This window comes from Gymnogyps californianus, unplaced genomic scaffold (assembly GCF_018139145.2).
Source record: "Gymnogyps californianus isolate 813 unplaced genomic scaffold, ASM1813914v2 HiC_scaffold_34, whole genome shotgun sequence".
Classification (NCBI taxonomy): domain Eukaryota; kingdom Metazoa; phylum Chordata; class Aves; order Accipitriformes; family Cathartidae; genus Gymnogyps; species Gymnogyps californianus.
This window is the reverse complement of record NW_026114224.1, coordinates 473,841-493,048: the sequence shown is the minus strand read 5'-3', so window position 1 is coordinate 493,048 and position 19,208 is coordinate 473,841.

Sequence of the window (19,208 nt, the reverse complement as noted above, 5' to 3'; positions counted from 1 at the left end):
CTCAGGCGATCCACAGGTAAGTCCCTTCAGCGAATGAGCACTTCCATTTTAATTTTCTGTTCATGTGAAATTTAGCTTACTCCTTTCTTGGCTGATGCTTGGGCATGCAGAAGAGCAGAGAGGGAATGGGTGTGGCTCAGTGATGTGCCCTGGGGCACTCTGCCTTGCAAAGCTGTCTTTGCCAGCCTTGCTGAGCCTGTGCTGCTTCCAGTGCGGGCTGCAAAGGCAGCAGGCACGTTGGGGTTGAGCTTAGAGCTGGTGTGAGCTCCAGGGAGTCCTTTTTTCCGACAGTTCCATGCCTGGTTCGTGGCCACTGCAGGCACCCGGTAAATGTTTGCAAGACGCTCCTGAGTGGGAGGGAGAGAGGAGTGCTCTGAGTAATCCCGTGTTTGAACTGCATTCGCTGTCATTCAGATCTGAAGAAGTCTATTGAAATATTTCACGGGAGCTGCTCTGTCCTGTGTTCATTTACAGATGTGGCTGCAGGCGATGGTTATCCAGCTTCCTGGCTGGGTTCCAGGGCTGACCCGCAGGGAGGTCGCATTGGTACGTCATGGCTTTTTCCTTCCTTTGAGAGCTGCCAGCTCAAGTCCAAATGTCAGCCAGGTGCCTCTGCAGGTGTGAGAATACAGACCTGCACGTGTGTGCCATGTCATTACGTGACCCCCTTACATGTTCTGCTCTTCAGTTATGACGAGGTAGATCAGAACCCATGATGGTAACTTCTCATGGGTGTTTGGTTGCAGATGTGGCCAGAGGGAGGGCTTTTCCAGCTTTTCCAGCTCCTCGGCTGGATCCTGGGCTGGATCCCAGCAGGCATCCCAAGGGTGAGTAGTCAGTCCCCAAGGGTGAGTAGTCAGTCTGTATTGACTTCACAGAATAAGCACTCATTTTCAGTATTTTATTCACGTGACATTTACCTTCATACTTTCTGTTAATGTCCTCGAAGAGGAAAGGATAAAGCTAAAATAGGGAACTATTCCCAAAAGGTATCTGAGGTTCCAAAGGAAATCCTGAAAGACTTGGAGAAAGCAGCACCTGGTTAGTGTGTTTCGCTCTGTTAACCATACGACTTGGGAAGCTGAGGTTTTAGATTCGTGTATGGACGTGCTGTAGCCTACACAGCAGGAAGGGACCAGTCAGAGCCTTGCTGCAGTGACACTCGATTTCACGCCTTGTGTAGGCTGATGAGCCACCGAGATGCTCCAGCACAGCGTTTTGCTGCCCGTTGTGGTTCAAGCTGAGTCCCAGGGGCAGCTACTGCCCCAGTTGTACCATTACTCGTCAGAGCTGCTTTGTACAGATGCTGGTATCCAGATGTCAGGAACTGACGTGTGCTGAATTTGTGTTCAGCTCATGCACAGCCCAGTTTGCAGCTGGGCAAGTTCAAGGCAGGAATGACGTCCCAAGAAATCTTGGCTGCCCTTGCCTAATGTTGGAAGTCAGGTGCAGGTGCTGATTCTGCAGGTATTTGTGTTTGCGATTGACTTTCAGCCTGCAGACTGATAACTGTGGTGGGACGAGTGTGACTGTTGGTGGTGCTCCCGGAGTGCGTGAGGGACTTGCGGAGGAGCTAATTGCTCATGAGCCATGAGAGGGCCAGCACCCTGCCAGTCACTGGAGGGAGAGGGCCCTTGGCTGACGGAGACGATGCCCAGGCAGATTTTGGTCGCTGGGACTGGCAGGCTTTGCCTGGGCTGCAGGCAGGATCGATGCCCCGGCCGGGATCAGAGCCTGGTCCAGCCCCGTTGCTCTCCTTGATGTCTGAGGACTCTCGGTGACACTTTGGGGTCAGGGGTGGGTTGGAGCTGGACACTGAGCTTGAGGCCGGACACCTAACGTGAAGGCGGCCTTGAGTGGATCATTGAGTTAATTCAGTCTTGGGTGGTTTAGCTCTCCATTTCTAGTTGCATTTCAGAAAACTTGGCTGTGGTTTTCCTCTTGTTTTGGGGGACAGTGGGCTCTTCACTGCCGCTTGTGAAAGTGCCCAGAACATGGTTGCAAGAGCTTGGGGTTCAGTCCACCGTGTGTGTCTGTTACCTTTCCCATGTGATGGAGCTGGCATGGTGGACGTGCTTCTCAGAGGAGCTCTTTCCCCAGCTGAACTGGATGTGACTTTTTCCCATCCTCTTTGAAGGAAGCAATTTAGCATTGCCTTGCAGTTTGCCAAAAATGCACTGCATGTAATGTGAACAAGAAGATCACATGCAATTTCCTGGTTTCCCAGCATGTCAGGTTTTGCTGCCTGTACTGGTAAAGTGAAGAGTGTCCTGTGCTTAATTTTTGCTCTGTGAATGACACATTGTTTGGACTAGGTGCACCCCCAAAAGCCCAGGCTTTGTTTCTAAGCTTTATTAATGTATTTGGAGAGTATTGCCTCCTGAAGGTGTCGTGTTCCTGATAAGGAACAGTTACTTGTAATTTAATTGTCCTGCTTGCTTTCTAAAGAGACTAACCGTGAGACTGTGCAGAAGGAGGCCTTTCAGAAGGGAAGCAGTCACAGAGTGCCAGTCTCAGATGAAGAAAGAGAGGCAATGCAAGAAACCGGCACGCCAGGTAATTGCTGTCCCGTGGTCACCCGGTGTCACCAGTCAGAATCACTGTGTGCCCGCAGGCTCTTCCCCCAGAGCCCACTCTTGCACGTCCTGTCAGCAGCCAAACCTGGAAGTGTTAGTGCAGGGAAGGTGTTGTCGAAGAAGGCAGGAGCAGCTCTCTGAGGACAACCGTCCTCTCTGGTGTGTGGCAGTTATTGCCAGCAGCGTGCCAGGGAGACGCTCGTAGAGCTCTCTGGATGCGGTTAGAGCTTGCTCACCTCCTGCCACACCCAGTTCCCAGGAATTTAGGAACTTTGCCCTTTTGGGAATGAGGCCATCTGAGGGCTACAGCCCAGCCCTGCACCACGCTGTCCCAGGGCCAGCCTTCCCCCAATGCGTGCATCAGAGCCGGGGGTGACAAGCAAGTGGCACCGCAGGAGCCAGGCAGTAGCCCATGGGCTGGATCCCATCTCTCAGCCCCGAGGATGTCCTGGAGGGGAGTGCTCAGGCGATTTCTGCTTGGGAAAACAGGAGCGTTTCTGCTCTATCCCTGCAGTGCTCTCCTGGGATGAACCGCAGGTCTCCAGCACGCAGCCCTGGCCTGCAGCCCGGAGGAACAGACAGGGGTAGCGCCGGTGCAGCTGCTCGCTGGCATGCGGGCTCTTCTCCCCGAGAAGTTTAAGCAGTCCGTCTTGTCCTCTGGTGCTAAGACACCAGAGCCAGAGGCACCAGCCACTGAAAAAGAAAACCTCTTGGGCATGTGAAACACACTGTGAGATTATCCATGGTGCAGAGCACAATAACGTGTGGCATTGTCTCTTCTCCTCCAGGGGCAGATGCTGGGAAAAAGGCTGAGGCTGCTGGTCGTGAAGAGCTGCGCAAGTACTATATCCCAGTGACTGCATCAGCCTTGGGCGTGCTGCTGCTTGGGATAGTGGTATCTTGCGTAGTCATTGCACGGCTGAGGAAGAGAGACCCGTGAGTTGGCTTTTCCCCAGAGTTATTTATTGCTGCAGTTGGCAATGAAGTATTTGCAGTTAGAGTATCCTGGAGTGCCAAGGCAGCTGCTGGCAGTACTGTGCTGAGATTTCTGCTATAAGATTTTTTAACTGGCCTCTTAATTCCTATCAGTGAGTAGTCTTTTCTGAAACCCATTTGTACAGAAGGACCCAGAGAGACCAAGAAGCACTGGGACAAGCTGATACTGACTCTGCCTGGAAAAGTGAAGATCAAACTAGAGACAAAGGCAAAGCAGAGTCAGGAGAAGGAACAAGAAAAGGGGAGGTTGCCCAAGCAAATGAGATTTTCAGCAACGGCTCCAGCCCATCACCGTGGCCTTTTGCAGCAGAGCTCGCCCAGCTGTACAGGAACGTGAGCGCAGACCCCTCACCTCTGCCCGCTTGTCCCAGCTGCTCTCTCACCGACAGTGTCTCTTCACTGGACACCTGGATTTCTTTGGACTCGCCTCAGCCTAACCCCTTCTGGTGTCCCTGCTACCAGTACCAACAGGGATACTGTACTTCAGAAGATGAGTCTTTTTAGAATAAATAATAAATATAATTTGGCCAAAAGCAGTGAGTCCTTGGCTGTTCTGGGCGTTTCCGTCGAGGTATAATGCACAGAGCTGGGACCAGCGCTGGATCTGTGAGAGAAGCTGTCAGAGACCTGCACTCCAGTGAGGGACCCCTTTGTCCAGCATCAGCCTGGTTTCCCAGCTGGGGCTGTCAACAAGGCTTTCATCCACCAGAATGAGGACGTGCTGGTGAGACTTGAGGTGCGAAGGATTGTCCTTGAGCTTGCTTGGGATGCTGCCCTGAATCAGGATGGCCTGGACAGAGAGGGAGGGAGGGAGGTGCTGGGAAGGATGGCCATCCGGTGGCTGAGCACATCAAGGAGGGCCGGCGGGGTGGCAGAGGCTGTGGGGCTGGAGCAGTGCTCCCCACTGCAGACCCTGGAGATGATAAATGAGCGGAAAGCTGGAGCGGGGCTGAGTGGGAGAGGGAGTGGAAGGAATGTGATATTAGTAACCAGGCCTGCATTAAAAATGGAACAGAGTATAATGAAATATAATACTGTAAAAAGAAATAGGTCAAGCTTTGCAGACTGTCAACAAAGGGGAGGAACACCTTTGGAATACATCTGAAGTCGTGCTGGCCAAATACAGTGGATCTCATTAAGGCCGACTGTGGTGGGTTGATCCTGGCTGGATGCCAGGTGCCCACCAAAGCCGCTCTATCACTCCCCTCCTCAACTGGACAGGGGAGAGAAAATAAAACGAAATAAAACGTGGGTCGAGATAAGGACAGGGAGATCACTCACCAATTACCGTCACAGGCAAAACAGACTCGACTTGGGGAAAAATTAGTTTAATTTATTACTAGTCAAATCAGAGCAGGATAATGAGAAATAAAACCAAATCTTAAACACACCTTCCCCCCACCCCTCCCTTCTTCCCAGGCTTAACTTTACTCTTGATTTTTCTCTACCTCCTCCCCCCGAGCGGCACAGGGGGACGGGGAATGGGGGTTTGGGTCAGTTCTTCACACGCTGTTTCTGCTGCTCCTTCCTCCTCAGGGGGAGGACTCCTCACACTCTTCCCCTGCTCCAGCGTGGGGTCCCTCCCATGGGAGACAGTCCTCCACGAACTTCTCCAACGTGAGTCCTTCCCACGGGCTACAGTTCTTCACGAACTGCTCCAGCATGGGTCCCATCCACGGGGTGCAGTCCTTCAGGAACAGACTGCTCCAGCGTGGGTCCCCCGCGGGGTCACAAGTCCTGCCAGCAAACCTGCTTCAGCATGGGCTCCTCTCTCCACGGGGCCACGGGTCCGCAGGTCCTGCCAAGGAGCCTGCTCCAGCATGGGCTTCCCATGGGGTCACAGCGTCCTTCGGGCATCCCCCTGCTCCGGCGTGGGGTCCTCCACGGGCTGCAGGTGGATATCTGCTCCACCGTGGACCTCCACGGGCTGCAGGGGGACAGCCTGCCTCACCGTGGTCTTCACCACGAGCTGCAGGGGAATCTCTGCTCCGGTGCCAGGAGCACCTCCTCCCCCTCCTTCTTCACTGACCTTGGTGTCTGCGGAGTTGTTCCTCTCACATATTCTCACTCCTCTCTCTCTGGCTGCAACTGCTACTCCCCTGTAACTTCTTTTCCCTTTCTTAAATATGTTATCCCAGAGGCGCTACTACTGTTGCTGATTGGCTCAGCCTTGGCCAGCGGCGGGTCCGTCTTGGAACCCGCTGGCATTAAGTTTATCGGACATAGGGGAAGCTCCTAGCAGCTTCTCACAGAAGCCACCCCTGTAGCCCCCCTGCTACCAAAACCTTGCCACGCAAACGCAATACGCCGACGTGGAGTCTGACTTGCGAGGGTCTTTTCAGAGCACATCAGATGACACAAAGGACAGACCACAAAGCCAGTCTTATCGCAACTCTGCTCTGCAGTTGTGACTGAAGGGTGCAGGAGCCAGGCAGAAAAGGCTTTATACATCGTTCTAGGCTGCCTTGCTGGGCATTACGAGCAGCTCGTCCCAGCGTTCCTCCTCCTGTGCAGAGCACCCCGTATCACCCAGTCGGCCTGGCTGCTGACCTGAGTGCTTGTGCACTCCCATACGCAGTGCTGTATGTGAGCCTGCAGGCTCTTTCCCCGGTGCCCGCTATTGCACGTGATGTCAGCAGCCAAACCTGAAACTGTCAGTACAGAGAAAGGGTTGTAGAAGACGCCAGGAACGTCTCTCTGAGGACGAATGTCGTTTCCAGCGTGTGGAGGTTATTGCCATCAGCGTGCCAGAGAGACGCTCATAACCCTCTCTGGATGCAGTGAGATATCGCTCACCTCCCACCACACACTCCCACTCACACCCACCACAGGAATTTCAGAACTCTGCCATTTTGGGAACGAGGCCATCTGAACCACGCTTAGTAGATGATGGGAAATGTGACTCTTGATCGGGAGGATGTACCTCCCTCAGTACCTGCACCCCAGAGCTTACCGTGAGTCCCTAGAGGCCCTAGGCACAACAGAGGGGGACAGAGGTCCAAAGGGATTCACTGGCGGATCGGGCACGGGCTTAGATGGAACCTGCACCGTCCTTCTGCATCCTCTGTGCCTGAGCCGCGCTGAGGCTTTACCTTTCTCTGCTTCTTGGCAGTGCTGTCAAGCCCCGGGGAAGCCGACCACGCCAGAATACATGAATTTTTTCAAAAGAGTCCAGGTACTGAGCAGTCTTGCAGGGGGGCATAAGTGGGAGACAAGTCCTGAAAAGGGGAGGCATGCAAGCGGTGCCCATGCTGGAGACAAGGCAAAGGGGGAGAGCGAGGTTCAGGTGTCTCCTGAGAGGGCCTGACTCTGTCCCCTCGGGGTGTGGGTGCTGGGCTGGGGAGGGAGAGCTGGGGCGGCGCTCCCTGACGCAGGGATGGTTTTTGTCCGTGTTGCTCAAAGGAGCAATTGGTCAAACAGCTGCGCTCCCCCACGTGCTCTCCATCCGGCCCCATGAGTTCTGTTCAGTGGGACGACTTGCCCCCAAAGGGTCAGAGAGAGCCTCCATGCAGCAGCACTAGCAAGCCTCGGAGAGTGAAGGTGGGCAAGCGCAAAAGAAATTGTGCGCAAATGTGAAGAGTGGTCAAGAAGGGGGAGCAAACCCATGACACTGGGAAAACTGGATTACGGCCATCCCAGAGCGTAAGCAAAGCTGAGAGGAGAAAGAGAGGCCCCAGAGCGCATTGATTTGCAATGGCTTTGGGAGGTTCCTTTGTTTCTACTGAAACCAAGGAAATGTTGCAGCCCCAGGATGTTCACTCGTTCAGAGATGCTAACAAAGTGAGAAAGAACATTTCCCGGCAATGTCAGACCTCCTGTGAGATTACCAGTAGTGCGCAGGACCCACTAACATGCAGAATTGTTCCTCCTCTATCTGTTGCCTCCTGTTGCCTCTTGTTGCCTCCTCTTCCTTCTTGTCTTCCTCTTTCCTTCTTTTGCCTCCTGTTGCCTCTTCCTCCTCCCTCTCCTGTTGCCTCTTGTTCCCGCCTCCTTCTTTTACCTCCTGTTGCCGCCTCCTCCTCCCGTTGCTTCCTTTTGCCTCCTGTTTTCTCCTCCTCCATTTTTTTCTTGTTGCCTCCTCCTCCTGCTCCTGTTGTGTCCTGTTTCCCACTCCTCCTGATTTCTTCCTGTTGCTTCCTCTTCCTGCTCCCCATTTCCTTTTACTCCTTCTCCTACTGTTGCCTCCTGTTGCCTTCTCCTCGTCCTCCTCTTTCTTCCTGTTCCCTCCTAATGCCTCCAGTTGCCTCTTGTTGCCTCCTGTAACCTTTTCTGACTTCCTTTTACCTCTTCCTGCATCCTTTTGCCTCCTCTTGCCTCCAGTTGCCTCCTCCCCCTCTTTCCTCTTTTTGTCGGCCGTTTCCTCTTTCTCCTTTTGCCTTCTGATCCTCCTGTTGCTTCCTCCTCCTCTTACCCCTCCTCCTCCATCCTGCTCCTCCTCTTCTCCCTCATCCTCCTGCTCCTCTTAAGTCTTGTTGCCTCATTCTCGTCCTCCTTTTTCTTCCCATTGCCTCTTCCTCCTCCTCCACCTCCTCGTCTTGTTGCCTACTGTTGCCTCCTGTTGCCTCCTCCTCCTTTTGCCTAACGTTCCCTCCTCATCTTCCTGTTTCTTCCTATTACCTCCTGTTGCGTCTTCCTCCTCTCCTCCCTCCACCTCCTGTTGCCGCCTGTTGTCTTCTCCTCCTCATTTTACCTCTAAAAGTCAGTTCTTTGCCATCTGAGGAGAGAGGAAAGGACGCTTAGCATAGAATTACCAAGGGGATTTATTCTTTTATAATTCAGCTACATGCATAGTGGTGCCCCAGCCTAATGCATGGGGGACCCCAATACAGAGGAAAGCAGAGTTTATATAGGTGACAATACAGTTGTGTAGGCCAGTCGAATCACTCGTGTTAAGGGGTGGGCTAATCAGTCACGATTGCTCGCGTAATCGGTGTGTACTCGTCTCGTGCAGGATCAGTACGTGCTTGTCCCGTGCAGGTGGTGCAGACATAGGGTCAGTGGTTTGTTCATCTTCATTGGTCTAAACTGATGTCCTGTGCCGGTGGGGGAGTTTGTGCTGGATTCTGGTCGGTGTTGGTTCTGGCCGTGGTTATACGCCTGGTTTCACTGTAGGGTAAGTCTTCTGTTGTTTTGTGTCAGTGCAGTGTTTCGCATCCGGCAAGAGCTGGCTTAGGTTGGGTCTTGGGGTCACATCAGCCCCGAGGTAAAAGCTCATAGTCTCAGGTAGTGTTCATTCTTCTAAGCCGGTCGTATTGCAGTTAGCATCTTGCCTTTCACAGACCCTCCTCTTCTGTAGTCTGTCAGGACCTCTTTACTTAATATAATAATTGGGAATTACAGTATTACAAAGAGAAAGATCACATTTAATACTCAGATAAAAGACAACAAAAGTGAATAATATTATTTTTAAGATCATTCTAAGTTTTTGTGCCCATTGAGCAATTTACGAAACCTTGATGTTAGCCAATTTTAAAGCATCAAAAGTTGGTTCTTGTCCTAATTTATGTAGGACTTGCAAATGAGTTTTAATTTGCTCAATATTTGTCTTTATTCTTTGATTTTGATTGACATAAAAGTAGCAGCTAGTATTAATTAGGGCACAGACTCCACCTTGTGCTGCTAAAAAGTAATTTAAGGCCAATCGGTTCTGAATAACTATTTGTGAAGGCATATTTTTACGAATTAGGTGTTTCTGTCATAGGATCAGTTTGTGCTGTCTGGTCCTTTTTTTACGTGGGAGTGATGAATCCAGGAATCTCTAACCTCCACCTTTATTACAGAAGAAGAGGTTGGTAATACAAGAGAGGGTTCTTTTCATTTTGGAGACAAAATATTTCTCCGTTTAAGTACCTGTATCCCTACTTTATCTGCTGGGGAAAAGATATGTGATGATCCCTCTGGTGGTACTGATTGTGCCAGTTGGGCCTGATTCTGATTTTGGTTTATAGTTTGTTGAATATTTAGGATATATTGTGTTACTTGTTCATCCCTGGCTAATAGGCTTGTACGAGTCCTTTTATTTGTTCTTTGTTCAAAATGTGTGTTCTTGCTGAGGTTATAAAACCTCTTTGTTTCCAAATTTTCCTGTGGCATGGCACACTCCTAAGAGGTATCGCAAGTATGTGTAGATGTTAACTGATTTATCTGTGTCTAGTTTACAGGCTTCGGTTATGGCAATTAATTTGGCTGCTGTGCACTTAGTCTGGGCTAATTAACACTTAGTCGCTTATTAACACTTTACTTTCTGTTGTAGCTGCAAAGCCCGTGATGCCATGTCCACTTAGGTATAGATTCAAATTAGGCTTTGCAAGAGGGGTATCTTGGAGGTCTTCTCCTATTTTTCCAGATTCTTGTATGACTTCTATACAATCGTGATGCGGAAGACCTTTGTGGGGTAGTGGAAGTAAGGAAGCTGAATTTAAAGTGTTGCAACGTTTCAGTGTAATGTTGTCAGCTGTTAAGAGGGTTGCTTCATATTTATGAGGGTGTTGAGATGACAAAGCTTGATTTATGTGATTTGTCACGCTTGTTTCAATTTCACGAGGTATTTGCCCTTCTAGGGGGTGTCCTAGGACTGTAATTTTCACTTCGTGTATTAAAGCAGCTGCAGCAGCCATGGCTCGCATGCCAGGAATAGATCCTGATATGACTGGATCTAATTGCATAGAGTAATATGCTACAGGCCTTGGCTGCCCCCCCAGTTCTTGTGTCAGTACCCCAGAGACGGTTCCTTCTCTTTCGTGTACGTGTAAGATAAAAGGTTTATCATAATTTGGAAGGCCAAGTGCAGGGGCTGTCAATAAGGCTTGTTTCAGTTTTTCAGAGGTAGTCATCTGGTCCACACTCCATTGCAAAGGTTCTGCTTGATCTTGATGTGTACTGTTGAGGATTGGCTTTGCTAATTCTCCAAAACCAGCCATCCATGGCCTACAAAATCCTACAGCTCCTCAAAAGACTTGCATCTGCTTTTTAGTTTGTGGCTGGGAAATATTTTGGATTGCTTGGACACGATCTAGGGATAAAAACTGAGTTCCTTCTTCTAAGGTATATCCTAAATATGCCATTTTTTATTTACAAAATTGGAGTTTATAAGTAGAAATTTTGTGACCTTTATCAGCCAATGCAGTCAATAATGCTAGAGTATCGATTTTGCATGTATGGGAGTTGGGACAAGCTATTAGTAAGTCATCAACATATTGTACTAGTACAGATTGCCCTGGAAGTGTTATCTCTTATAAATCTTTGAGCAATATCTGAGAAAAATAGTTGGCGATCCTGCAAATCCTTGAGGTGATTGGGTCCAAGTAACTTGCCCTGAAATCCAAGTAAAGGCAAAAATACATTGGGAATCTGGGTGAATGGGGATGCTTAAAAAATGTTGCGCATAAATCAATTAGAGTATAAAATATAGAATTTAGGGGGATTAAGGTGCTAATACTTGATGGATCAGGCACTATTAGGTGGGGTATTTCTGCCCACTCATTGATGTTTCTTAGATCCTGTACAAATCGGTAGACAGGTCTAGGCCTGTTTTAGGTTTTTGTTAATGGGTAGAATAGGGGTGTTACAGGGTGATTGGCATTCTTCTAATATCGCTTGGTATAAAAAGCTTTAGATTAGGAGTGATACCGCTTCAATGGCTTCATGAGATCATGAGTATTATTTGAGTGAAGGTGGGGGACCCTCTTTAGTTCGTAGGATAACCGGTTTTGTGGATTTTAGGAGTCCTACTTCAGTGGGATCCCACCCCCAAATATGGGGCAAGAGTTTTTGCAGCTCTTTTGGTAGGGTGAAGTCTCTAGGGCTTTCCTGTAATGGGACAGCTAATTTAGATAAATTCTTGAAAGGTATCTGGAGCCACATGTCCTGGGGGAACAATTTAAATGTGCCTGCAATTTGCAGAGTATAAAAGGATGTGTAATTGATAGGGGTCCTACCTGAAGGGGCGTCTCTTCTAACAAGAGTATGTTTTGGGGTCTTCCTTCAATTCCCATGATATTCCTTCAATTCCCATGACAAAACACAATTTTGTCCCACTGTGTTCATGTTTTGTGGTCGTTTGTTTAGAGTCAAATGTGTAGCACCTGTACCTAATGGGCACAAGTAACCTTCCCCTCCCCACACACCTGAAGGGTCAGTTGGAGCTCTTGTGGGTTTACGGTATTTAAAATCATGTGGGTGTTACTCGTGGTTGCTGCATAACAGGTTCCCAGTAATTGTCAGTCTTGGGTACCATTATGTTCTTGTGCAGGGGCAGGGGAATTGAATTCGGAAGTCACGGTTAAACCGGGCATAGCTTGTGCTGCCTGAGAAAAACAGGGCTTATAGGGGCAATCTTCTTCCCAGTGTCCTAATCACCTACAACAGTTGCAGCAATCAGCTCAGGAAATTTCAGGGGAAAAAAGTCCTCGTGGTTTACCGCGTCCTTGCCCTTGGTCCCTCCCTCTAGGGAAGAAGGGTCCTGGACCCCTAAGGGCTGCAGCTAGCAAGGGAACTTTCTCCTCCCATTGTTTTTTCCCTCAATTTCTCCTGTTTATCTTCCCTGCCATTAAAGACAAAAGTCACTATACTAGCAATTTCATCTCTTCCTTTCCCTTGCCATCCTGGAGCATGTCTGGAAAAATATTTGCATATATCAGGAGCGGATTGGTTGACAAAAAGAGAAACAAGTAATGATTGATTTTCAGCATTTTCACGGTTCACCCCTCTGTACATTCTCATTTGTGTAGCTAATCAAGCATAGCAATCAGATGGGTGCTCTGCCGATCTGTGCCGACATTCCCTCGCTTTACTCCAATTTGTTGTTTTTCGTCCTGCTTGCTCCAGGGATTCTAAAAGTCTATCTCTACATTGTCTGAAGGTGTTCCTCCCTGCTTCTGTAGTATGATCCCACCCTGGGTCGGCCATCAACCATGGTCTTCTTCCAGCGGCTTCTGCAGCCCATCTTTGATTATGCTCCTGGATTTGTATACATCCATCCGGGGTAAACTCTGATTCAAATAATTGTTGGATGTCTGCCCAAGTGTGATCATATGCTCTGAGGATACCCTGAATAGTGTGGACTACCTTTTCTGGGTCATCTCTGAGCCTGGGCATCTGCTGTTGCCATAAGATTAAATCATTAGAGCTAAAAGGAACCTGAACAGTTCCTGAAGTCAGATGTCTGGGAACCTGCCCAGGTCCTACTACGACTTGATTTAAAGGAGCCTGAATCTCCAGTGCAATAGGAGATTCAGGGTCCTTAGGGTTGGGGGAAAATTGAGGGGGTTTAGTTTGTAAAAAGTCCCCGTTCGCCCAACCTGGACGGTTGAGCGGAGGGGAGGGATTTCTTTTGCCAGGCATAATTATTCCAAATATACAAATAATGCATCTGTCCTGGGAAACAGTTCTCTAATTGTAGACGCAAAACCTGCTGTCTATCCTCATCCAGACTACCCATTTTGGGCTACTCTTGGTCTGTATTTCCAACGGAGGTCACTTCAGGCCAGTTTAATTGGCATAACTGTAACACCCTTTTTGTCAAGAGGCTGTGAGTTCCATCTATTTTTGGCCACACCTTTGGAACGTCTTCTAAGGACGATCCCTTCACTATACTAAGTCCTCCTCCCATCATTAATGCACCTCTTTTAATGCCCCAAAACGGTTCTTCCACTCGCTACCCCCTGTATTCAAGTTCCCAGGTGAACTCACCTTCTTGCCGGCAGCGGGATGTTGAATCACAGGGGAGCGTAGCAACATGGTGAATTGGGTGAGTCAGTGGTGTCCCATCTGGGCTGCCAACTGTAAAAGTCAGTTCTTTGCTGGCCAAGGAGGGAGGCAAGGATGCCTAGCATAGAAATACCAAGGGGATTTATTCTTTTATAATTCAGCTACGTGCATAGTGGTGCCCCAGCCTAATGCATGGGGGACCCTGGTAGAGAGAAAAGCAGAGTTTATGTATGTTACAGTACAGTTGTGTAGATCAATCAAATCACTCATTTTAAGGAGCGGGCTAATCAGTCACGATTGCTTGCGTAATCGGTATGTACTTGTCCCATGCAGGATCGGTACGTGCTTGTCCCGTGCAGGTGGTGCAGACATAGGGTCAGTGGTTTGTTCATCTTCATTGGTCTAAACTGATGTCCTGTGCCGGTGGGGGAGTTTGTGCTGGATTCTGGTCGGTGTTGGTTCTGGCCGTGGTTATACGCCTGGTTTCACTGTAGGGTAAGTCTTCTGTTGTTTTGTGTCAGTGCAGTGTTTGGCATCCGGCAAGAGCTGGCTTAGGTTGGGTCTTGGGGTCACATCAGCCCTGAGATAAAAGCTCATAGTCTCAGGTAGTGTTCATTCTTCTAAGCAAGTCATCGTGCAGTTAGCATCTTGCCTTTCACAAACCTGAGCCGATGGCGGAAATGGCTATAAATGCAGCAAGTAAGATTATTACTAACAACGTCTTCATAGTAGATGCTGGGTTAAGCTTTTCCATGTCTTGGAGCACCAGTTATCTTTTGACTTAATTTAGAAACACAGCCAAGAGACAGCTTTCCCCTCTCCCTATACAACTAATACACCCAAATCATCTAGAACTTGGAAAATAATGCATTTGTTTCTAAGTAAGCACTTTTTTCCTTCTATTTGAATCTTTGTAAAGCTTTGAGAAGTGCAGGCACTAGCTCACACGTGAATTTTATTCCTGCTATTGTCTGCCCTGGAGGTGATCAACAGTCTTAGCTATGAAGTTGCTGACTTGAAATACTCCTATGGCCAGAAGTGAAAATCCGTGTCCCATATGCAGTGGTGAGCTGAAGTGAGGAGGAGCTCTGGACAGTGCTTTGGTGTGGGAGGGAACAAAGGTAGACTGCCTGCAGGTGACTCTGATCTGGCTTAGTGATCATGAGCATGGCAGCCTCTGCTGGCTCACTGAAGAGTGTCTGGCCTCCTTGAATTGTAGAAACTATAGACTGCTGCTCTCCAAAGCGAGCGACCCTAGACAGAAGGTATTTTCCTTGAAAGCGCTCCTCTCCCCCCCTTTCCTATTATTGCTGTTGCTGTTGTCTTCTGGGGTGTTTTGCTTTCTGTCCTAGGAGAAAATGACTTTTTGTTTAATTGAGTTCTGTCTGTTCTGCAATTTGCCAAGTCCTTTCTTCTCTCTCCTTGCTTGGAGAAGGGGAAGACAAGAGAGAGAAGAACAGATCAGGAGAGTTATGCTGCCTTACCCAACTGGTGTCACACCTCCTGGCATGGTGACTCTGAGTAAGGGTGCTCTCAGGGTGCTTTCTAACCTTTTCCAGTGCTCACCACCAGAGAGCTGCCAGCCCTGGAGGAAGGGTAGCTCCCTCCCCCTTCCTCGTGCATCCCAGGCTCTTGTCACGCTGCATAATCTCCTGCACAAACAGAAGTGGCCAATGGTGGCCTTCTTCAAGGAGGCTGGTATGGGCACAAGGAAGATCCCGAGAGCAGACTTCATTCAAGTCATCAAAGGGGTATGTAGGGAGCAGAACAGGAGTAACCTGCTGACAGAGTTGTATGTCCTTACATGCAAACCCAGGGTGGTTTTGGTGGAAGAAATAGTGGTGGTTCAGCAAGGGGTACTTTTTCTTGTCTTACCCTCAGAAGACAGCTCCCAGAGCCTGTGGAAAGCTGGAGGGGAAAAGGAGGGGAAAGATGTGAGAAGTGGGATGTCATCTAGAGTGAGTCCTTGGAGTGAGGGGTACCTGTTGCCTCATGGTCTCCAAAGACAGTCACTGCTCAGTACTGCGGCTGGCTGGATCCTGCTGCAGACAGGAACTGGCATCATGTTTCCTGGTGTCGATACTCAACCTTTCCCCCACCAGTCTCATATATATATTCCCTTTGTGCTGCCTTCCAGCACATATCTGTGCAGCACTGCTCACCCTGAGCCTCACTTCCCACAGGGTACAGTGCTACGGAGCTGTGAGGAGCACGCTCAGGTCTCCGACGGTTTGATGGTGAAGGAGTAAACAGATACTCTAGTCCAAGCCAAAATAAGCCTTCTGGAAACCCAGGGGCTTGGAAGTTTGGCATGTTAACAGCAGAAAGCTCTGCAGAAGGCAGTGAAAGCCCAGTAGAGTGAGCAGACTTTGCACCATCCCTCCTGCCCAGACAGACTGTTATGACAGATGGAGCCCAAAGTCACGGACTAAATGAACTCAACGAACATTTTAAAGGGACATTTAAACGGACATTTTGAAGGCCTATAGACTAAGGGAATGATATCTGTGTGTGTATATGTATCAAAAGACAGGAAAAGTGGTGGTGATTAATTGAAAATGTATCAAAAAGTGTGGGACCTGGACATGGCATAGATGGTATAGAATAAGGGGTGGATACTGTCCTGGTTTCAGCTGGGATAGAGTTAATTTTCTTCCTAGTACCTGGTACAGTGCTGTGTTTTGGATGTAGTAGAAGAATAATGTTGATAACACACTGATGTTTTCAGTTGTTGCTAAGTAGTCTTTATACTAAAAGTCCAGGATTTTTCAGCTTCTCATGCCCAGCCAGCAAGAAGGCTGGAGAGACACAAGAAGTTGGGAGGGGACACAGCCAGGACAGCTGACCCAAACTGGCCAAAGGAATATTTCATACCATATGATGTCATACCCAGTATATAAACTGGAGGGAGTTGGCTGGGAGGGGCGGATCGCTGCTCGGGAACTAACTGGGCATCGGTCAGCGAGTGGTGAGCAATTGCATTGTGCACCACTTGTTTTGTATATTCTAATTCTTTTAGTATTATTATTGTCATTTTATTATTATTATTATTATCATTATCATTATTATTATTTTTTTTCCTTTCTGTCGTATTAAACTGTCTTTATCTCAACCGACAAGTTTATTTTTTTTTTTTCGATTCTCTCCTCCATCCCACTGGGTGGGGGGAGTGAGCGAGCGGCTGCATGGTGCTTAGTTGCCGGCTGGGGTTAAACCACGACAGCTTGTCATGGTATCTGTGTTGTTTTTAACTGCAGTTTCCATGTCTTTGAGAGAAGAGGCATTGGTTGCCAGTTTATAGTACTAACTGTTTTGCAGATTAAACATACTTTGCAAGCATGGAAGAGAACTGGACATGGACAAAAAAACCGCTTCGGGCAACTGCAAAGTAGAGATGGGGGCAGTTTGTAATACTTAGGTCAGGATCAAAAGCTAAAAAATGTTTCCATTCAAAGAGCCCAAGTCTGTTGGGGGCTCCAGTCTCCAAAATGCCAAACTCTGTGTCTTAAACATTGGTCAGCCCTGACGTTTCTTTCTGCTACTCTCTAACACAGTTTCTCTGGGCTTTTTCTTTGGTTTGATTTTAATCTCTGGGAGGTGCACAAGCTCAGTTCCATCAAACCACTTGCGAACCTGCCACTTGTCCACCTTCTGCTGGCGGCCAAGCCAAAGAGATGAAGCCTCATGCTCCTACCAAGCCCGAAGCAAAGTTAAAGCACTGAGAAGCTCCCCGAGTCAGCCCTGAGCCAGAGTGCAGCTATCTAAGCTGCAATGAGATGGAAGAGACTGGAAAACAATTCATCGAGAGGAGGCGATGGAAGAAGGTACAGTGTATGTGGCACCCTCAGTTTCATATCTGGATCAGTGCTGTACTTGCACATTGACCAAGCCCCAATTCAGACCAGAAATTGTTGTTACTAATCCTGGGTGCCAGAACGCTGTTCCTGCTCTCTCCTCCATGGTGTGACCTGAGCGCACGACTGCCCTGCCTGCTCCTGCCTTGGTGCGTTGGGAACTTGGGGGTGAAAAGGATGACAGACTCGTGTAGTTACAGGATCTATTGAGGTGTCCTGGGTTTGCTTTGCTAATCACCTCTTTAACGTTTCCTGGGCTATTCACTAGATACATGCATAGAGAGGCAAATTAGGCCGCGAACTGACTTTCCAATTAATGATTTCCTCTCACAATAAAACATGCATCCATTTTCTCATAGGTAACAGAAGCAGCACGTGCCTCTTCTGAAAACAGGTAGCCACAGATGGTTGTATTCAGTTGATCCTTAGTTGCTTCCTGTGTAGGAAAACAGTACATTAATCTTTTGTGCATAGGCAGGGCCTTGATAAAGTTGCTGCGTAGGCAGCAAGTATGTGGATGTCAGGTTTTCTGTCTATTTGTGACTGATCTTTCTTGTTTCTTTTAATGAGGAAAGTCTTGCTATGTACTCCTGAGGAAAGAAAGAAATTCAAAGAACTGATGAAGAAAGAGCTGCCAATCAAGGTGGGAGTGTAGGTTAGTTCTGGTTTTAAATTTTCTCGACTGTGTTCTAGCCAAAAGCCTTGTCTTAAATGATTGAAACAAGCTGAACTACTGGGTATTTTTCATCCCTGCACAATGCTGTATTGCTACGGACTTTACTAGCCATAGTCATGGACTCTGGGCCTGTCCTGTAGTGAGGTCAAAGCAGGTATTCAGAAAAAAAAAGGGTGCTTTTCCAAAATGCTTATGAGACAGAAGGCAACAGGGGGCTGCAGACAGGTGGGAATACGCAGAAACGGGCAGTGTCACTCAGAATGAGGAACAGTGATGTGGGTACAGCCGTAGCGTGACAGTTTTCATGGTCTTGAGCAGCCCAGCAGGCAGCAAGGCTGGCTGCCAGGGGTGTGAACAGCTCCTCCCGAGCATGGAGACTGGCAGGGGAGAGGACAGTGCTGTTCATGTTGGTGTGTAGCAGGTGACAGTCAGTGGAAGCTGCTCTCAGGACATATAATTAAGAGCTGTCATCTTGGTACTTGGTGGGAAATAACATGAGGAAAGAGGGTAAGTCATGAAAGGCCATATTAACTGTACGTGTTAAGGAGACTGTTAGTTGTGATTGAGGCAGTAAGTGAGACAATCCTTGTCGGAGCTTTCTGAGTGGGTAAGAATGGGGCAAGACTGCAGGTAAGGACAGAAAGGTTCCCTTTGTTGGCTCTGTCTCTAATTCTTACCCATAAGCTTTCAAGCTGCTCGTGGCTGTTCTTCAGAGACAGCTCTTCACAATCTATCCATTTCTTGACATAGAGCACAACCCCTCCTCCCCTCCTTCCTCGCCTGTCCCTTCTGAACAGCCTGTAGCCATTGATAGCCACACTCCAGACATGGGATTCATCCCACCAAGTTTCAGTAATGGCAACTAGGTCATAGCGTTCTAGCAGCACGGTGGCTTCCAGCTCCTCCAGTTTGTTGCCCATGCTGCATGCATTGGTCTAGAGGCACTTCAGCTGGGCTGTCGGCCGTGTCACCTTTTTAGAGGAACACACCTTAATTCCTTTGAGCTACTTCTCCAGTGTTTCCCTGTTGGCTCCTATTACCAAGGAACTGTGCCACAAGTGACATCACAAGCATCTGCACAAGCCAGGTTCCCACGCCTGTGCTGGCAACTATTAAGTTACAAGTGACATCACGTGAACCTGCACACACCAGGTTCCCACACCTGCCATATGCGCTACACAGCCACCAGTGACATCAAAGCACCAGCATTAGCCTGGTTCCAATGCATGCTCTATCAACTACTCTGCCAGGCATGACATCATAACCCACTGCACGACCAGGTTCCATTCAATGCCCTATCAGCGTTCCCCCCACCAGTGACATAAACGTGCACAAGCCAGGTTCCCGTGCCTGTCCAATCAGCTGCTCAGACACCAGTGACCTCACAAGCACGTGCAC